Source organism: Dipodomys ordii, unplaced genomic scaffold, assembly GCF_000151885.1.
Source record: "Dipodomys ordii isolate 6190 unplaced genomic scaffold, Dord_2.0 Scaffold222, whole genome shotgun sequence".
In the NCBI taxonomy this organism is placed as follows: Eukaryota; Metazoa; Chordata; class Mammalia; order Rodentia; family Heteromyidae; genus Dipodomys; species Dipodomys ordii.
Window position 1 is genome coordinate 688,383 of NW_012267438.1, and position 16,826 is coordinate 705,208.

The 16,826-nt window shown below is 42.4% G+C and overlaps 1 pseudogene; it reads right to left on the reverse strand.

The window, feature by feature from the left end:
- Positions 1-711: 711 nt before the first annotated feature.
- The window catches only part of LOC106000540, a 23,198-nt pseudogene continuing 7,083 nt past the window's right edge, over positions 712-16,826 (reverse strand).

Sequence of the window (16,826 nt, forward strand, 5' to 3'; positions counted from 1 at the left end):
CATCTCCATCCTCAGGGGCACTGGCTAATATACTTCATTCATTCATTCATTTGAATCCCATTTCCTGAATATGACACAGTCAGGCTGTTCCTGAAAGAAGATTGGAGCCAGAGAGACTTGACTTTAAACCCCAACACTGCTGCTGAGGACCTGAGTGACTCTGAGTGACCTTGGCCCAGTGACTTCACATTTTTAATTACTCAGTGTTCTCATTAGCAGAACAGGGCCAGGAAATGGTGTGGTCTTAGATTGCTATATACGGTAAGCAATGAGCACAGACTGGGACCTTGTATACAGAAAGTGTTCATTAGCTGCTTCTTAAGCTAATGTTGGATGGTTGCTGTGAAAGTAAGGCTGTAGATAAATACGGACAAATAGCTCTTTCCCCTTCATTCCTCTTTTTTGGTCAGGCCTTGGGCTTGAACTCAAGGCCTTGGGCTCTCACTTGGCTTTTGCACAAGCTGGCACCCTACCACTTGAATCCCACCTCTTTTTTCCAGCTTTTTGTTGGTTAGCTGGAGATAAGAGTCTCTGACTTTCCTGCCTGCGCTGGCTTTGAACTGCCTTCCTCAGATCTTAGTCTCCAGATTAGCTAGGATTACAGGTATAAGTAAGCCCCTGGTGTTGTCTGGGTCCCCCTTCATATTCTTCTCTTGGCTTCCCCCTACCTCACCTGCAGGGCAAAGTCCATGATGCTGGGGTCCAGGTCAGTCACTTCATTGTTCTCATTGGTGCTGATGTTGAGGAAGATCCCAGGAGCCCCGCACCTGGTGGGATGGGGAAGGGACTTGGGTTCAGTGCTTCCAGGGCCTGCAGGGCTGGCATCTGAGAAGGTGCTGGTGGATCTGGGGCTAGATGTGCCTGCTGTTGCACCTGCTGGGGCAGGAACAGGGTCCTCAGTGGGAGCTGGGAGATGGCCAGGCAGCTGCAGTTCATAGCTTCCATGGTGGTGTGAGAGAACACAGGGCCTTCAGACTCCCCAGATTTGCCAGGACACTGGTAGTTTTTGGATAGGTCAGAGATAAGATTGTCTAGCTCCTGTGCAGAAAAATAGGAGAGGATACTCAGAACTCAGTGTTAGTCATGGGTTCGAGCCAAAGTGCTACTACCCCTGTGAACTTCACAAGGGTCTCAGATGCTCTGACCTGTGGTGAAGTCATGATGATGTCATGATGACATCGTGATAGGAGCACTGGGTGGTGTGGTCCGTCAATGATTGCCCTGCCCCTGTCCTCAGCACAGTGTGTGGCTCACAAGTCTGTAGCCTTAGCCTGGCCTACATTTGAACCTCATACCAGCCCAGGCAGAGACCCCAGATCTAGAAACTGAGACCAGATTCCTTCACACAGAAGGGGGCCTTGACGTGAAGAAATGTTGCTATGAGTTCAAAACCAGATCCTCTTCAATAAAAACAGAAATGACTCTGCCATTTGGCTGTTGGTTATGTCTTGTTGTATACAAAACAAACTGAGACAAGATTATTGGGGGGGAGAACTATTTGGGTGACACTCATCTTAGAAATGAAGACACTTAGAATCTAGAAGGACAAATGACCTAGCCAACATCTCACACTAAATATCAGCCCAAGTGTCTCCCAGTTTCTCCTGCAAGATTAGAGTTCTGTCAGTGTGTGCTCTGTGCTGTCCTGAGCCCAGGCCTGTTGGTGCCACCTGTGGCTCCTCTCCATCTCATCTCCTCCCTTCATGCCCAGACTCAAGTGGGATGGGCACTAGTACACCATGCTGGAGTCCCATTGGACAGAACCCACTCCCGTGCCCTTTGTGTGGCCCCTCTTCATGTCCCTGGACTTGAGAAAAAGCAACAGATACAATCTTTTCTTCCTACTTATAAAAGCAATTTTGGTACAGAAATGTGGAGAATACACAAATGAGCATTAATTTCTCCCCAATGAGAAGTGTGCATTTTCTTCACATAATAGTCATGCTCTCTCCATTGGTACAGATCTGTACATATGTGCATGGATAGATATAGATAGATAGATAGATAGATAGATAGATAGATAGATAGATAGATAGATAGATAGATGTATTATTAAATAAGTTTAGGGGTGAAGGGTAGGAAAGTGGGGCATCTTAAAATGTGCTCATGTTGAATGCATGAGTTCAAAAGCTTCTCACTTTCATTTAATGCATTGGGAGTATTTATATTCCAGAAATATCTTTCTTTTTGAATACGTGTATGATATGGTACTAAAGTATTTACTTGTGAGATGGTTAGAATCTTTTAAATCTATTTTTAAATCTTTTAGAGACAGTTTCAACGTGGATAACCTTGATAAGAAACTTTTGTGCTACCATGTATTGAAGCCAGAACTTTCTTATGCTAGACAAATTTTCTGTGCCACCTTTTTTTTTGTTTTTGCTTTTGTTGTGGTTGTTTCCGTGTCTTGAACTCTGGGCCTGGGCCCTGTCCCTGAGCTCTTCAGCTCAAGGCGAACACTCTACCACTTAAGCCACAGTGCCACTTCTGGTTTTCTGGTGCTTAATTGGAGATAAGAGTCTTACCGACTTTCCTGACTGGGCTGGCTTTGAACTGCAATCCTCAGATCTCAGCCTTCTGAGCAGCTAGGATTACAGACACGAACCACTGGCACCTGGCTACTGTGCCACCTTTTAAAAGGAAATTCTACTTCGGGGGCAGGGGGATTGAACTCAGGGCTGCTTCTTGCTAGGAATGTGCTCCACTGCTTAGCTAAGCTCCCAGCCATGCTTTTGTTTTTGTTTATAGAAAAGGACTCACCAACTTCACCCAGACTGACCTAGAGTACTTGATTCTCTTGCTTTAGCCTCCTGAGTGCTAAGATTATAGGAATACACTATGACACTTTGTCCATAAAACATTTCTCCCTTCTCAAATCTCTGATTTCCTCAGCATAATTAGTCAGATGTATGTAGAAAAATTGGACGAACACATGGGAATAATGCTTTCAGGATGTGTATGTGTGTTTGAAACAGTGTTTCACTGTGTAGCCCAGCCTCCTGAGTGTTGGAATGAGGTGTGTACCACCCTGTCCAGGTCAGTTTGCAGGTTTTCAATATATGGCTTTGCCCTTAAAACATGTCACCCAGCAAGGTACTGGTAGTTAACACCTGTAATCCCAGCTACTCAGGAGGCTGAGATCTGAGGATCAATGCTCGAAGCCATCCAGGGGAAGGAAATTCTGTGAGACTCTTTTCTCCCATTAACTATCAAAAGGTTGGAAGTAGGTCTATGGCTCAAAATGATAGAGTGCTAGCTTTGAGTTCAAGCCTGAGTTCAAGCCTTATAACCCACACCGACAAAATAAAGTCACCATTTATATTTCTACCCATTGGGTACAAAGGAACCAATCTTCCCCCAGGCCACACAGGCATTACTTTTTGGTTATGTTTCACATCACCACCAGTGTGCTCAGGAAATAACAGTAAACACTGTACATTGTCCCATGATTCTACAGGACAAATTTGGGGTGACAGATCTAGCACAGCTCAGGTTGGGGAGCAACATGGAGGAAGTTCACCAGGCGTCTGTGTCCCTTTCACCCTGGCTGAGATCTGTGGAAGGGTGGGTAGGCCCTGGGCAGAGCTGGGGGAAAGGTGGTGTGTGAATGTGTGTTTGTGAGCATGCATTATGCAGATGTATGTGCAATGTTCATGTAAAGATACAAGTGTGTGCATAGAAGTATGAGTTGTTTGTGTGCACACACGTGCAGTGTTGTATTGTGTACATGCATATGCATGGGTAAGCCTGTGTGTCCGGGTATTGTGCTTTTGCTCATGTGCGCATGCACGCACAGGGGGCCTCTCCTGTTGGCATTGCTCCTGTGAATGGTGGCCAGGTCCCTCCTTTTCCACTTGTGCATCTGCTCCTCCATCTTGTTGATCAGGCTAGGTTCAAGGCCCATAGGCAACCCTTGCAAGAAGCCACTCAGCTCAAATCACTTGTTTAGGAGAGGTTATGCTGCACTCAGCATTTCCAGCTGTCCATGGCTATCTAAAGGCCCTCCTTCCCTCACTGACTTCTTGCTACATCCCTTTTTCTCACTGGTTTGTGCCACGCTCAACAATGAGGGGAGAGTTTCCAATACTCACCTGCAAGTTGGGGAGACAAGAGGGAGGGATGGAGACTGGAGCAAGAAAGATGCTCATCAATGAGTAGCTGCTCCCATGGATGGAATGGAAGCCATTCTAGACACTGAAACTCTGTTGCTAGGTAACCAGAGACATGCCTCTCCCACCTCTCACACCCATGTGCACATCCACCCCACTGGGCTACAGTGTTTCTGCTACAGACACTGTCCAGGTGAGGTCCCCAGCAGTTCAGGTCCCTCTGGCTTTGTGATCTGTTTTTGCTTTGATGGGAACAGAGACAACTTTACCAATGCCAGCCACATGCCAGCAGCTGCCAGGATCTTCCTCACTCACTTCACTTACTTGTCAGGTGGGTATTGTGCTCTCCCACCTCACAGACAAGGGTGCTGAGGCCCAGACACTGCAGATAACAAGGCCTAGCCTTTCTACACCTCCTGAGATGTGTGGTGAACTCTTCTTCCTCAATGACTCTGTGTGTGTGTGTGTGTGTGTGTGTGTGTGTGTGTGTGTTACTCCAGGTATAAGAAATAATTGGAGGGAAAAAAATGGTGGCTCAGTTTGGCCTGTGACCAGCCGTGGATCCTGGCAGTGCCAGGAAGAGGTAAAGGCAGCCTGAGCATCCCAGGCTGGCTGGATCCTCACCTTGAAGTAGGGGAAATGTTCTTTCATACAGCTGTAGTTGTCATTCACAAGCAGGCTGCTGTCTTGCTGCTCTTCAGGACCATGGAGATCAGACAACTGTGGTGTGCGCAAACACCCAGTGTTTTGTTCCTTGGCTCAGCTACTGCTTCCTCTTTTTGTCACAACTCCATAATTAACATCTGCAGGCCTTTATCTAGCACTCCCTTCTGCCCATGTGGTGACTTTTCACATTTGAGGAGACTGAGACTCAGTGAGGCCAAGCACCTCCCCAAGGCCACGCAGGGGGATGGAGTCTTTATGTCTGAAACAGCATCTCTACCTCAGGGACTTGTCCAAGCACATGATGGTCATTCTGGGGGATAGGCTCCAATGCAGGGGGGCTCCCCATTCCCCCATCTCCCTCTTGCAAGTGTGGGCCACCAACTCCTCTCTGAGAGGCCCAGAAGGCTGCCCCGCCCCCTCCCCAGAACTCTCACCTCACCTCAGCTATAGGAGTAGATGGGCTTGGAGTAATGTTTGGGGTGCAGTTCCAGAGAAAAATGCACTGCCATGTGGGTTTGCAATAATGGAGATGAGGCCCCAAATGGGGACCCATAGAGGATAATGGAATGATACTTTTACAGAGACAGACAGACCAACAGATAGACAGACAGCAAGAAGGTAAGACAAGCTCTCAGTCAAAAAGCCCTACTCTGGGTCTAGTGTGAGGGTAAAGTGGGTTCCAACCACGGAGACATCTTGTACCCCCGATACAAGGTCATGATGAGGAAGATGAAGGCACCTCAAGTGCTGGGGTTATGCTGAGGATCACACAGGTCCCTGGCTGGGCCAAGGCATGGGTATCCGCCTCCAGGCTCCCCCATCCCTGCTGAACCCCCATGGGAGTGGGAAAGGAAGCTTGGGGGGGGTACAGTGGTGGGGTGTCCTGAAGGCTTGGGACTGGCTGGCTCCCTGCTGGGAACTGGCTCATGTGCTGGATTGCAGCAGGAGTAGAGGACAGAGAGTCAGCATGGAGGGAGCAGCCTGGGGGGGGGGGCTTGGGGAGCACCTCCTTCTCAAAGTGTGAAGTGGCATCTATACTGGCTCTGTGGCTGGTTATGGAGCCTAGGCCCAGCATGCCTCATGGGGCCATGCCAGCTTAGGTGTGGAGCAGGGAACCCAAGCGGCCATGTGTAGGTCAGCTGCCCTCACCAAGGCACCTGTAGGAGGGTGGCACAGAGAAGGCTGGAGCGACAACCCCATGCCAGGATATGTCCAAGAGACAGTGCCCCCTTTTAGGCCCAGACACATACTGGGTGCTGGGCAAGTCACTCTGTTGGGGATATAATGGTGAAAAGTGGGGCCAGGACTGAGCCTCAGTTTCCCTATTTGCACTTACCTATAGAAGATATAAGGGGTAACAAAGTACCATCTAACAAACATGAGAACATGGTTATGCATTTGAGAAAAATCTTCATAAAAATGAGTCCCTAATGGTGAGGATAATCAAAACAAAACAAAACAAAAACCCAATTTGGTTCCTATTATTCAGGAAGCTAAAACACCAGTTCATAGTTTATTTCTTCTCCAAAAAGACACAAAAACAAAAACACCTCCTGTAGCTCCCCAGTGTCTCCAGGTTTAGGTCCAATGCGTTTGTGCCTTCTCTCCCCTTTGCCAAGCCTTTCCCAGGTTAGCTCCATGAATAGCAAATATGTGACTGCTACCTGTGTGTGGCCTGTGACAGACGTTGCTAATCCATCCCAGACTCTCATGACAGCAGCTGGATCTTAGTCACTGCTAATCAAACAAAGTTGCCCTGCAAAAGTGCTGCCATAACAAAGAATGAAGGATCTGCCTTGTTTTAGCATCTATTGACCATCAATTGTTGGAGTGCTTCTGGCACAGCCAGCTCATGATGCATCCCACAAGGGCAGAAACTGATCAGAGGAGAAAGCACTTGCCCAGGCTCACACACCTGCTTCTAGTGGTTCTAAGTTAGGGTTAGAGACATGAACCAAAGCTGACCTGCTGCTTGGTTTGTGAATAAAGTTTTAGTGGTACACAGCCATGCTTATTCACTTACCTACTGCTGGTGGCTAGTTTTGTGATACAGCAACAGGGTTGTGTGTTTATATGGAAACTTCATGACTTACAGTCTAAATATATATATATATATATATATATATATGTATATATATATGTATATATATGTACATATATATATATATATGGGAGTATATATATATATATGGAGGCTGGGGCTGGAGGATCACAAATGTGAGGCCAATCTAGGCAACATAAGTTGAAAGCCAGCATAGGCAGTGACATCTCCCTCAATAACAACTACTACTCTAATAATAATAATAATAAATATTTCCGGACCATTAAAGGAAGTTTACTGCCAGACACGTATGGCTCATGTGTGTAATCCTAGCTACTCAGGAGACTGATATTTGAGACTTGATGGTTGAAGCAAGCCTGGGGTGAAAAAGTCCCCATGAGACACTTACCTCCAATGAACCATCATGTAACTGGAAGTGGCACTGTGGTTCAAAATGATAGAGTACTAGCCTTGGGTAAAATTGCTCAGGGACAGTGCCAAGGCCTGACCTCAAGCCCCATAACCGACAAAAAAAATTAAAAGTAAGTTTATTGACCCTCTGTATACATGTTTTGCTCTGGAACCATTTGCCCAATGAGAAAAATACTGCTAGACACCCACCTTTGATTGAGTGTACCTTAGTGCATTGTGCTGATAGAGTATCTGTTATTGTTTGTTTTTTCTTCAACCTGTTTCTAAGCATTTATTCCCTTGCTGTGATCACAACTTGCTGACATTACCTACTGTGTGTCAAGGTTCCTCTGAGTCTTCTAATATAAATAAGCAAACTTCAACATCAAGGACTAGGTAGCAAATATTCTATGCCTGGCCAGCTATATGGTTTCTGCCCTTTCCTACCCATTTTTTTCCTTTTCCCTCCCTCCCTCCTTCTCTCTCTCCTTTTCTTCCTTCTTCTTCCTCCTTCCCTCCCTCTATCCTTCCCTTCCTCTCTCTCTCTTTCTTTCTTTTTATTTTTCTTTCTCTCTCCTTTCTCCTTCAAATTACTGAAAAATCATTCTTGAGTGTGTGTATGTGCTTGTGTGTCGGTATTCTCATGTGTACACACATGCACACTGGTACTGGAGCTTGAACTCAAGGCCTGAGTACTACTCTCTTTTAGCTTTTCCACTCAAGGCTAGTGCTCTACTACTTGAGCCCCAGCTCCACTTCTGACTTCTTGGTAGTTAATTGTAGATAAGAATCTCACAAATCTTTCCTGCCTGGACCACCTTTGAACCTTGATGCTCAGATCTCAGCCTCTTGAGATGCTAAGATTATAGGCATGAGCCACCATTGCCTGGTACAAAACCATTCCTAGCAATTGGAAGAAATGGGCCTCAGACTGAGTTTGGCCCCCAGCCTGAAGTTTTCTGGTGGCTGATTAAGATGCAATAGGATGGAGAAAGGCTGTCTTTCCTGTCACTGCAGGGTCTGTGTTCTATACACAATGCTGCTCATCATGGAAGATTGGCAGAGGGTGGAACTTGTCCTACTTTATAGATGTGAAAATGGAGGCTCAGAGAGACAGAAAGCCACCCATAGCCACCCTGCCCACCCCCTTACCCTCCCTACATGGTGCAGGTACCTAGGATGTTGGTTACCTGCTGCAGCTGGGGCACATCCATGGCTGTGAGCCACAACAGCAACTGCAGGCCCCTAGCCAGCTCCTCATCGAGGATTCCTGGAAGGAGGCTGTGAGGAGAAGTGGAATCTCGGGTGGGAGAGGAAGCCGCAGACAGTTGCTGGTGGGAGGGAGCTGCCTGGCCTCTGGAATACTTCTCAGCCTCTGCCACATACCCACCTACCCCTAATGGGAGCTGGACATGGGAACCTGGCCCCAGGAGGCCCTGTACGTCTTAGTTGCTCATTGAACTTCACATCCACTCCCAAATTATAAACCCAGATGTTTATTGATAACTTCCTATCTGCCCAGCACTGATACAGTCCTGTCACCCTAAGGGGCAAAGATCACTTTTTTGGGTACACATTCTGGATCCTAAAATCTTCAAGGCTACAAATTCAAAACTTGCTGAGTGCCTCCATGATGCCACCAATGGAACACCCCTCACCAAGTTTCATTTGAAGGGTCACCGTCAAACTGAGGTGCTTGGAAAATATTATAGGAAATGAATCACCTTGAGACTACATGGATAAAATGCTCCATGAAGCCAGGCACGGGTGGCTCATTCCTGTAATCACAGCTACTCAGAAAGCTGAGATCTAAGGAACACAGTTCAAAGCCAGACCCAGCAGGAAAGTCTATGAGACTGACACACAGACACAGATACAGACATACACACACACAGACACAGACTTACACACACACACACACACACACGCACGCACACACAGGATACAGGAAACAGGACAGGCCATGAAGCAGAGCTGAGGCCATGAAGCAGAGCTGAGTGGTAGAGCACTTGCCTAGTATGTGTAAGTTTCAGGAATCTATCCCTAGACCAATCCTAAGTGTAAGATGTATATAAAATGAATTGATTTAACATTTAGTGTTGAATCCTACACTGGGAAATCCCATTATGTCTATGAAAATGTTTCAAGATCTAAAGCAAAATGTAAAATACTGACCAACATTTTTAATAAGTGACTACTAGACTTGCATTCTGGGTCCCATCACCTGGAGTTTCTGGCCTCCCACTCAACCTCCCTCTATCTTCCTTCTCTTCCTCCTTGCTTCTAGGCTCATTCTCTTTGTGTCTTTGGGCCACAATTATCATTGCCAGGACACATACCGCCTCCTCCAAGATGGAGCTACTCAAAGATTTTTAACCGAGAATTCCTCCTGTAACAAAATATTTTCCAGTAATCTCTGACAATCTTCAGCAATCTCAGACTCATATCTGTTTGCCAATCAGATAAAAGTAGCTCACATTAGAGATAAATTATACTACTAGTATACTATCATTTTCTTAATTTTTTATCACTGTCTTCAATCTGGTCTTACAGATATAAAAAACTAAATATTGAAGGTGTTCTTTCTAAAAGAGCAAAAGGATTCCTTCCCCAACACACACACACACACACACACACACACACATTCACCTACACACACACACATAAATAGAGAAAGAGAAAGAGAAATTTTTGGAATTGATTAAAAAATGTTTACTATCTAGTTGTTAGTAATGGATTGTGAAATGAGTCTTCAGATCCTAACTGACCAAGTTTGTATTGCTTATTTTTGTAATTCTTTGTTTGTGTGCAAGTACTGGAAATTAAACTCTTGTCTTTTTTGCGCATGGCTTGTTCTCTACCATTTGAGCCACACCTCCACTTCTGGCTTTTTGAAAATTAACTGGAGATTAAGAGTTTCATTGGCTCTTTTGTAGTGGTTGCCTTTGAACTACAATACTGATATATCTGCCTTCTGATTAGTTAGGATAATATGTAAGATATATCAGCATTTGGCTGTTATTGTGTGTTTTTTAGAAGTTTTATTTTCCTTTAAGTAGTTGTATAAAAGAGCTGACATTCAACAGAGCAGTTTAGGAATACAGTGCCTCTTCATTAGTGTCACTCCTTTCAACATTCTCAACCATACTCCCACCCTTCCTTCTTTCCTTCACTTTTATTAATGTTTATGCAATGTGTTGAATCTTTTTGCCACTTAACAAAGCTATTTATGTATATAATGCATATTGATCTGTGTCATCCCTTAAACATCCTCAACACCCTTGGAACAAATAATCCCCACTCCCTTTTGTTGTCAGTTCTATAGTATTTAAAAGTTATCCTTGCCTGTATTTTACTCCCCTCCCATGACCATTTTCCTGCTCCTCTTACTTTGCCCCCTCCCTCTCACAAGTACCCATTTTCTTTTGCTTATGTTGTTGTGTTTTGATTTAGTCTTTCTAAAGAATTACATTATTTGCCCACTCCATCAAGTCTGTTGTACTTGAGCTAATTCACTTAGCTTCAATACCATATAGTTTTTTTTACTTACAGATTTGTAAGCACATTCTAACTCCAACAAGTGAGGGAAACTATTCACCCTGTGTTTCTCTGGGTCTGGCTTACTTCATGTAATATACTTTTTTTCCAGGTCTTACCATTTTCTTATGGATTGTATGTCATTCTTACTGAGGAATGAGTAGAATTCCATTGTGTATATATACCACATTTTATTGACGCATCTGGGATGATTCCATATCTTGGTTATGGCAAATAATGCTTCAATAAACATAGTTTTGCTGGTGGCTGTCATGTACCTTCCCTTGTGCTCTATTGGATACAGGCCCAGGGGTGGATTTCCTGGTTACTAGATTTTATCTATAGATATAGATATGTTTAATAGAGCAATGTGTGTATGTATTTTTTCTTGATAATGACCATTCTAACTGGAGTGAGGTGGAATCTCAGTGTGTTTTTGATAGTTAAAGCAAAACTTTTCAATCAAGGAAATATCAATAGAGTCACAATGAGTATAACAGAAATAGTGATTACAATCTTGATTATAGTGAGAATAAGTTATCATTTAGACAATAATTCTGATATACTACTTGATATACAATTCTGCACTTTTGTGAGTCACCATATAAGTTAACAAAACTGTATATTGTATTGAAGAAATTCTAACACTGATTGAACAGATACTTCATGAATCCCATCAGAGAGCATACTTATTGCTTTATGGGAGATATTTGGTCATGTAATACATATGTATCCCTTCTGCCATGTCAGGCACTACTCTAGAACACAGGATTTCCACAGTGAGCATCACTCAAACTGATGCTCCCACATAACAACAGTGTCTTTTTTTTTTTGTGAACACACTGTACAGAGGGGTTACAATTACCTGGGCAGCATAATGTGTACATTTCTTATCAAGCATTGCAGCCTCCTCCTTTGTTTACCCTTCACATCCCTTCCCCCCACCCCCCCCCGCCTCCCCCCCCACCAACGTTGTAAAGCTCGTTTTCGACATGACAACTTGTACTTCTCATTGTTGCAACAGGTCCACCTGTATCCTTAAACGACTTGTTTTTTCCCCATCTCCTCTACAAGTCATACTGAACAATCTCTTAATTTTTATGTTTTCAGTGGTTTTATAATGATTAACCCATTCTGTTTATACACACTACCTGAGTGAGCCTTTGTGAATACACATGGCTTAATCTGGATCTATTAAGCTTTAGTAATGCCTTGGTATGGTACCTGACCTGCTTCCTGGCCTTCATGAAGTTTTCTTCTATTATAGAAGAAAGGTTAGGGAAACCTTGCTGTGACTCATTTTCAAGGCTTCCCTGGCTCAGTGCTCAGTTGAACCTGGCAGAGATGCTCATGCTTCAGCCATTTATGTTTTCTATGCATTCATAGAAAAATATTATGTCATAAGATCTATCAGGGAAGTGGCACTGTGGCTCAAGTGGTAGAGCACTAGCCTTGAGCTGAAGAGCTGAAGGACAGCGCCTAGGCTGAGTCCAAACCCCCTGACCCACAAAACAAAACAACACAAAACAAAAAACAACAGGTAATGGTAATGAAGCTGTGTGTAAAAATGAGATCTATTAGTATATAGAGAGGTTTTGCTTATATATTGGAACAATATAGCAATATAGAAACTTGCAAGTTAAACCTGTAATATTTGCACAAATAAGTTTTAGAAACACCTCTTGTACCTATTTCAAGAACATTTTCCTTAGATGTGGGCAATATTTTTGAGAACATAAGGATATAAATTAAAATGCTTCAAGTACTATTTCACAAAATTGTAATTTGATATTTATGAACTCTATCACATGCCCTCACTCCTACTATTGAAACTTCTCAGAAATTATCCACCTCTGTGTAAAAGGAACACTATAGCCACATGAATTGTTATATGAAAGGAAAAATGCCTTTTCCTCTATATCTGAATCTTATTTTCTAGTCCCAAAGAAATCTCTTTGTGTTTTTTAATTCTATACATGTGATATTGCTATGCAATAAAATCTGGCCATATATATATATATATATATATATATATTTCTCTATGTGCACATTGTTTTAAACAAATATCCATGATGACTTTTCTTGGTGTGTAGTACATAGTCTAGAATTACTATAAGTTTATTTTAAAGAATTATGCCTTCTAATATTTCAAAGTTTGAATTGTTTAAAAAACTCAACTTTATTCTAAATCTGAAGGGTAGAAGTTCATATATATATATATATATATATATATATATATATATATATATATTCTGCAGTTGCTGGATCATCCTAAGAACTAGCCACATTTATTAAAGGAGGAAGTGGGATCCTTATTCTCCCATATGAGAAGCCTCTCTTAGCTCCTGAGTGTTCAGAACTCATGCTGGTCAGGGATGAGCATGTAGGAAAGTTCTTATTTGACTCTTGGTAGCAAATAACTAGTACTTGCTTGGTACCTTTTCCTAGCTGCCCAAGTGCAGGTGCAAAGAGTATTATATTCTAGTGCAAATTTTCTTCCATAGTACTGCTCTCTCAGCTTCCTGCTTCTAACTCATGCCTGATGCTTCTGTCACAACAGTGAGGGAATGAAGGTTACTCTTTTGCCTTGCCAAATTTCTTTACAAATCACAGTACATGCACAGAGCCGAGTATAACTAATTCACAAACCCAGCATGATTTACACATAAAAAATTGGCTTTCTTGGGTTAAATTTTTCACATTTTAACTGTTTATTCTTTCTTTCTCTCCTTACTTCCTGTCTTTTTTCTTTTCTTTCTTTCATCCTTTCTCTCTTGATTTCTTTCTTTCCTTCCTTTTAGGAGTTGCATTTGGAGTTATTTCATGTTTGAATAAAGTCTTTATGCCTATGTCATCATGGACCATGGTCTTCCTGTTTACACTTCCCAAGTCTCTGGGAAAGAAGGTATGTCTTGCATCCTTAGCTATCTTACAAGTTGTGGTAGGGTCTTTTGAAAATTTTCCAAGGCTGAACACTAACTGAAGTCCTTTTGATCTGTGTGTTCCAAGAGGCTAAGATTAGTTGTGTGAGGTAGTACACCTTGCTACACATTATTCTCTTGTTACATTAAATGTAGGATAAATTGTTCTTTACAATTCTGTACTAAATGTAGGATATACTACACTTAAGACTCCTGCAATGAAGCTTGATGCAGATTCAGAGAACCAAACTTGTGAGAATCACACACAGAGCACTCTGAAGGTATTCTAGAAATCCCTGACAAAATGTATCTTTTTTATATCTTCTAAGTGAAGCAAGAGATTCAAATGTCAGCTTTTCTGAATATAGTTTCTATGTCCTATAGATTCAGACGCATCCACTAGTGAACACTTACCTGTGTTTGAAATTTGTAAAGACTGAATCCTTTTCCACCTACAACTTATACAACACTAGAGGACACAGGAAGCTCTTCCATGGTATTACCTTTATCTATTCCAATATAAAGTTTTCTGTTTAACAATTCCCTAAACAAGTATCAGTGGAAATATAAACCAGAATCAGGTGCATTGTTATAAAATCAGGTGCAGGGATTATAAAAGTGCCACCACTATAGAAAATATTGGAACAATTTCTAGAGAAATAAATACAGGCTTGCTGATATGCTAATTCTACTTTTGACTATTATTTCCAAAAAGCAAAAGCAAGGACTTGACCAAATTCTGAGTATACCCACATATTGTTTGTGCGTCCATATTGACAGCAGCATTGTTTACAAGAGCCAAAAGCTGGAAATAAGCCTAGTGTCTGGGTGGATGAGTATTCAACAAAATATTGTATATCAACTATAGAACAGTATTTGTCCTTATAGAGAATAAAAAATGGAACAGGTATGGTGTGGTGCAACCTTAGAGGCATGATACCAAAAATGCTGACAAGTGTGACACTGGTGGCTCATATAATACTAGCTACTCAGAAAGCTGAAGTCTGAATTTTGCAGTCTGAAGCCAGCCATGGCAACAAAGTCCACCAGGCTCTTATTTCCTATTAACCTCCCCAATAGCCAGAAGTGGAGCTGTGACTCAAGTAGTAGAATGGTAGCTTTGAGCAAAAAAGCACAGAATTTGAGTTCAAGTGCCAGGCCTAGCGTGCACACACACACACACACACACACACACACACACACACACACACACACACACACAGCTGTCCACAGTAAGCCAATTGTTGTATGATTGTATTTACATGTCATGATTGGAGTAGAAAGTTGATGGAAACAAAAAGTAAAATACTCATGCTCATAGACTGGGGATGTAGGCACTGGGTAGCTATCAATTAAGAGAACTTGAGCTGGAGAATATGAAAAAATTCTGTAGATGAATGGTGTTACAATAATCTGAATGTAAACAACATACTTCTTACGAACACTGAACTGCAGACTTAAGAAAGATTCAAATAATGCCTTACTATGGTTAAATTTTATGATAAAAGTAGTAGATAAAGCAAATTTTATTGTATAAATGATCTGTACATCAAATGCTGACAAAGAAGAACCTATTGCCTTTCTGGAATCTAATTCTGGCTAGTGTTCAAAAATTAACTTCTCTTAATGGATAGGGACTAGAATAAATCATTTTAAGTGGGCTAATTCAAACTCAGAGAGACAAACATCAAATGTTTTCTCTCATATGCAGAAGATAGACCAAAAAACACGGGAACGTGATAAATTACACAGGACTAGCCGGTCACACAGAGTTAGACCAAAGTAGAATACTCTTAAGAGAAGAACACAAAGGCATAATGCCTTTGTGCATGTGGTCATATAAAGTCAGATTTATTGAAATAAACTCCAGGAAATGAAAACAACAGTTTTTTCTTTGTTATTTTGTTTTCTTTGGGAAGGAAGTGGGGCCTGCTCCTCGCCCTGATCCTAACCCCCAAAGCCTAATTCCAAGACTAAACCTAATTCTAACCTTCCATTTAATCCTTTCTTTGCACCTACCCTCACTCTAACTATTCCCCATAACCCTAACCTAAATGCTGATTATGGAACTGACCTAATCCCAGCCCTATCATCAATCCTTATCCTACCCCTAAAATTCAATTTTCCCCTAATCTTGAACCTATAATTTCTAGGTATAACTGCTATGATAACTCTACATTTATCCATAATCCTAACACAAATCTCAACCCTTTCACACGGCTCAGACAATATCTATGCCTGAATCTAACATTGACTCTAATAATACACCTAGCCCTAATCCTAAATTAAAGTGTAACACTATGTTAACCCTATACCAACATGGCACACAAATATTACCCCCTAAACATTCTATGAATTTAACCCTAGTCATAGTTTTAAACTTAAACGTTCACAAAATCACACCTTACTCCTACTCTTAAATATAAATGTAAGGATAATCTTAACCATAATAATACCTTAATTCCTAATTTTCCCCAGCCTAACCCTTAATCTAAGCCTAATCCAATGCCTATCCTCACATTCACCTTAACTCTATTCCACCCTTTCAGCTGACCATTACCTGAAATGTAACAAGAATTCTAAGGATAATTCTAATACCACACCTAGGCGCAATTTTTCCCTAACCAACTATAGTTCTAAATGAAACCCTAACCCAAAGTCTACCTTAACGCATAACACCAGAACTTACCACTATCAGAGGCTTAGGACTAATGTTTATTTAAATTATATCCCTAAATCCAAATGTATCTTAAATCTAATCCCAGGCCTACCACGGCATCTTTTTCTTGGGGGGGGGGGAGGGGTGGTGTCCAGTTGGTGGCCCTGAACTCAGGGCCTGGGCACTGTCCATCACCTCTTCAGCTCAAGACTAGCGCTCTACCATTTGAGCCACAGCACTACTTCCATTTTTTTTTTCCTTTTGCTTATGTGGTGCTGAGGAATGGAATGCAGGGCCTCATGCATGCAAGGCAAGTGCTCTACCACTGAGCCACCTTCCTAGCCCCTTACCCACACTTCTTTTTTTTTTTTTGGTCGGTCGTGGGGCTTGAACTCTGGCCTGGGCGCTGTCCTTCAGCTCTTCAGCTCAAGGCAAGCGCTCTACCACTTGAGCTACAGCGCCACTTCCGGTTTTCTGGTGGT